The sequence below is a fragment of the Scylla paramamosain genome, unplaced genomic scaffold (assembly GCF_035594125.1).
Source record: "Scylla paramamosain isolate STU-SP2022 unplaced genomic scaffold, ASM3559412v1 Contig26, whole genome shotgun sequence".
Taxonomy (NCBI): domain Eukaryota; kingdom Metazoa; phylum Arthropoda; class Malacostraca; order Decapoda; family Portunidae; genus Scylla; species Scylla paramamosain.
In genome coordinates, this window is record NW_026973691.1 from 340,001 (window position 1) to 345,000 (window position 5,000).

Genomic DNA, 5,000 nt, shown 5'->3' on the forward strand with positions numbered 1-5,000 from the left:
TAAAAATAATAATAATAATAATAATAATAATAATAATAATAAATAAATAAAAATAAAAATACTAAAAAAATATGAATCAAGGAATGACGGTAAAGCGGACAGGGAGGCTTGCAAGGAAGTAGTAGTTGTAGTAGTAGTAGTAGCAGTAGTAGTAGTAGTAGTAGTAGTAGTAGTAGTAGTAGTAGTAGTAGTAATAGTCAAAATAGTAGTAAGAGTAGTCGTAACAATAATAATAATAGTCGTAGTAGTACTAGTAGAAGTAGTAGTAGTAACAGTTATCGAAATAGTAGTAGTAGTAGTAGTAGTAGTAGTAGAACTAATATTAGTATTAGTAGTAGAAGTAGAAGTAGAACGAGTATTAGTATTAGTAGTATTAGTAGTAGTAGCAGCAGTAGTAACAGAAGTAATTGTAGTGGCACTGGTAATTGTAGTAGTAGTAGTAGTAGTAGTAGTAGTAGCATTTAGGTAGAGCGAGTGTGAGGTGCGGTTCACACCAGCCAGTCACTGTCACCGCCGTCCGTGACGTCATGAGTGGGGGAGGGAGCGAGGAGAGCAGCTCCTGTGTGGGCGGCGGAAAGGGGAAAGGAGCGTGAGGCGGGTGGGGACCAGAAGGAGTGGATGGTGGGTGGGGGGCGGGTAGGGGAGGATGGCAGGCGGGGAGCTGGAAGGAGTGGGTTGCTGGTAGGGGCCTGGCAGGAGTGGGTGGCGAATGGCGGTTAGGAAGGAGTGGGTTGAAGGGAGGGGAGGAAGGAGTGGGAGGGGGTAAGAGCAGGAAGGCGTGCTGGCAGGTAGTGGCCGTGAAGGGGCTGCTGGCTGGTGGGCGGCCAGTAGCTGCTGCTGGCGGAAGTGGGAAGGAGTGGCTGGCGGGTGGTGGGGAGGGAGAGATTGGGGGGATAGGAGGCGTCTCTGACTTACACAACAAGATGGCGTCCTGTCTGAGATGGTGGCAAGTGTAGTTTCCCGGCCAGCGGCATTATGGGTCTTATAAAACAGGGCGGAGATCTTTCTGTACACAACATGCACTTGTACACAACACACGTGTGGCTGTATACCTGGCGGCTACTCAACACACCTGGTACACTACTGGTAGCACACTTCAGGGAGGGCTTGGCCAATCCTGGTTATCTTGACCACCACTAAGTCTATGAGGAGGAACACAATGCGATACACACGCGCACCACACAAGATACGCCGTCACACTGGCTGCAGGCTGAGCGGCGTCCCTTTGGCTCAGTGTTTCGAGGCCGTTCGGTACTTGAGCGACACACAAAAGTCTATTTAATATACAGGGACTTGTTCATCCAACGAACACACTCATATCCACCAAAAAAATTAATAAAATAAATAAAATAAAATAAATAAATAAATAAATAAAATTAATTAAATAATTAAATTATACTAAATTATTAAAATTACTATTGCTTCTACTCTTACTACTACTATTACTGCTACTACTACTACTATTGTGTGTGTGTGATATTATTGATAGCAATCATAATAACAATATAACAACAATTACTACTACTACTATTATTACTACTATTACTACTACTATTACAAATACAAATGCTACTACTGCAACTGTTTTTGCAACAATTCTTAAGGCATTAATATTAATATTCACATAGTAGTAGTAGCAACAGTAGTAGTAGTAGTAGTAGTAGTAGTAGTAGTAGTAGTAGTAGTAGTAGTAGTAGTAGTAGTAGTGAGAAATCATGAATACTACCTCTACCACTACCACTACTACTACTACTACTACCACACAGGCATGCTTATGAAGGTCGTGAACAGTTCCATCTGGTACAAAGTTAGCTGTGATGCGAGCAATGGCGCGTCACCTTGGTGGATCCCTGTCAAAGTGTCTTGTGAATTGTCTTTGCACTTCTTTGACATTTTCGTGCCTCCAGTAACACTTTATGACATGTTCTTTCTTCAAAGCTTAGTCTTACTTCTGCCATTATTATTTTGGCCAACTGTTTCTGAAAAAAAAAAAAAAGAATTATAGCGAGTCAAACAGTGAGTACATTTTTGGATGACTCTCTCTCTCTCTCTCTCTCTCTCTCTCTCTCTCTCTCTCTCTCTCTCTCTCTCTCTCTCTCTCTCTCTCTCTCTCTCTGTCTCTGTTTATACAGATAGATACAGATAGATAGATGTACACAGATACAGACTTGTGCTTGTGGAGTATAAATGTAAGAGCATGAAGCACATTGTGTCTCTCCCCACAGGCACCTCCCGCCTCGCGCCTTCCTTCCTCCCGTCTCCCGGAGTGTACACACCTGCACTCTTGAGGTGAGTACACTTACTCTTTTCTTTCCTTGTAATTGTTTTCACTGTGTTTTCTACTGCACACACTCAGAAAGTAGAAAATGAGGCACTAACGAGGCAAGACTATATACCACAAAGACTGGACACAATCTGTCTATCTACCTGTCTACCTATCTGTCTCTGTCTGCATCCACATCTGTCCGCCTGTCTATATCCTCACCGGAACAGAGGGCGGAGCTTACGGTTTAGGAAGCTCTCTGTACAACTGATTTTTGGGTCTTGTCGAGTTGATTACTGTTTGAGAAATGTGTGGGTTTTGGAGCCTTTTGTGTGAAACATCTATATACTTAATAGGGAGGCAAATACTGAACATGTCATGAACTTTATCGAGGAGTCTTTTCAAGCTGGAGTCCACGTCCTGTGAAACGAGGGGAGACCACTCCACTGTGTACTGGTGGGCATCTTTTCCGCCAAAGAAATCATTGCCAAAAATGCATACGGTCCACGCACGCACGCACGCACGCACAAACACACACACACACACACACACACACACACACACACACACACACACACACACACACATATGTTTAAATGTCTCTCAAACAGCTGGCATTTCAAAAAGAATTGTGGGTAATGTAACAAGTGAAGCAGTGGGTGACACGCAGTGTACTTCACGCTGCCCACATCTCACGCACTGCCTTCCTACATGGGCATCTACATGGCCGTCTTTTTAACAAAAGCAACAAGACGGCAAAATAAAATTCTTCGCTGTACATTTTCCGTAAAGAGTCTGCATCCAAAGCTTCCTCAGCCTTCAGTATTTGCAGGCTTCCCTTCATTCATAAGTACTTCACATTGTTATTAATACATCAAAATCTTGGACATAATGCAATATTCAAATTGGCAGAAAATGTTTCTCACACGAGAAGTAACAACGTTAACCTTATTTGTGCGATACTGACAACAATATTATTCACAAACAGTGTGACAAGTTGGACCAAAACTGTTGTGAACAGTTTGCCTCTTGATAGACAAAGTTCTTCTTACAACTGATAAAATGTTCAAACAAACAACAGGTTAAAAAGTAACCACTTCATCAACAAAAGCTGTGATTTTGATGCTATTTATTGCAGTCATCGCATTTGTTGCTGTTATCATTATTACTTTTATTATTATTATTATTATTATTATTATTATTATTATTATTATTATTATTATTATGTTGATGATGTTGTTGTTGTTGTTGTTGTTGGTATTTATTGTTGTTGTTGCCCTAGTTACCAGTATTAGTTATTAATTATGTTTATTAATGCTGGTTACTATTATTTGTTACTAATATTCTTATTGGTATTATTATTATTATTATTATTGTTGCTGTTGTTGTTGTTGTTGTTGTTGTTGTTGTTATTGTTGTTGTTGTTGCTGTTGTTGTTGGTGTAGTTATTAGTATTATTGTTATCACTACTCTTGTTGTTATTGTTATTATCATCATTATTTTATTATTATTAAGTTAGTGTGAGACACTTGTATTAGTGTTTATCTTCTCTGTAGCGGCGCGGTACTGCCGCTGTACAATACAATTCATTATGTTGTTGTACATTATAATTTGTTTGCACTCCTGCCCTCTGCTCTACTGTACAATACACCGTCAGAGAGCCTCGGCTCACGTGACTGTGTATTGTATGTACACCTTGAAATACTTTATACAGGTTTGCTTACTTGATTACTTACTTAATTACTTACTTACTTGCACACACACACACACACACACACACACACACACACACACACACACACACACACACACACACACACACACACACACACACACACACACACACACACACACACACACACACACACACAGTCAAGTCTTGCCTCGTGTTGTCTTGTCAAATGGTTTGGACACAACACACGTGCCATGCCGTGTGCCATAGTGTCTCTTACTCCCATCCACCTCTTTGTCTTGTCCCCACATCCCGGTGCTCAGGCCGGCCACTTCAAGGCTCAACTCCCTCCCTCCCGCACTGAGCCTTGCAAACCATGTCTCTCCTGCCCTGCTCCTCACTTGGGAAATTTCTTTGCAGGCTGCTGGCGAGAAGAACTGTGTCCCAAGCCCTCCACCATGGCCGCCGCTCCGAAAGTTTGCGTCCGTCGCGCGAAGCTCATCTTCCTGATGGAGAACGCAGGCAAGGACGTCTTGACCTTCGTGTTGAAGCGCGGCGCGCTGAACGCCCCCGCCACGCCGCCAGGCCAGTCCCTCATTGACTACCTTGACAACCTCCCTCAAGGCTCGACAGCCAACTATGGCAGGATGAGTAACAAACAAAAGAAAGCAGCAGTGAACCACAGTTCAGTGCTGCTTATCCTCTGACGTGACTACTTTATTCATTATTTTTTGTATCATCAGCGAACTTAGATACTTTACAGGTGAGGTCCTCATCGATATCATTAACGTAAATACTCGTAAGGAAAAGAACAGGGCCGAGCACAGATCCCTGTGGTACACCACTTAAAACTTCTCGCCAGTTTGAAAATGTACCATTTAAAACAACGCGCTGCTTTCTCTCAGACAGCCAGTCTGAGACAGCCAATTGAGAAGTTTTCCATTTATACCATATGACTTCAATTTAGCTAGTAGCCGGAACTTTGTCAAAAGCTTCTTGAAAATCTAGATACACTAAATCTACTGCCTTTGTTTCGTCGTACATGGTGAAAATATCATTAAAGAA

General features: G+C 42.0%; 1 protein-coding gene and 1 long non-coding RNA gene across 4 annotated transcripts in view; both read right to left on the reverse strand.

Annotated features, from left to right (window-relative positions):
- The window catches only part of LOC135097623 (ran-specific GTPase-activating protein-like), a 40,009-nt gene extending 38,803 nt beyond the window's left edge, over positions 1-1,206 (reverse strand). The window contains exon 1 of one of the 3 annotated variants that reach the window (XR_010265890.1): positions 1,073-1,175. The gene's annotated coding sequence lies outside the window, so the exon portion shown is untranslated. Of the gene's footprint in view, positions 1-1,072 lie in introns of all 3 variants that reach the window. The other 2 variants (XR_010265892.1, XM_063999575.1) reach the window with 2 other exon arrangements.
- Positions 1,207-1,823: 617 nt separating this feature from the next.
- Positions 1,824-5,000, reverse strand: part of LOC135097625 (uncharacterized) — a 4,125-nt gene continuing 948 nt past the window's right edge. The window contains exon 2 of the long non-coding RNA XR_010265894.1: positions 1,824-1,979. This is a non-coding gene — a long non-coding RNA (uncharacterized LOC135097625). The remainder of the gene's footprint in view (positions 1,980-5,000) is intronic.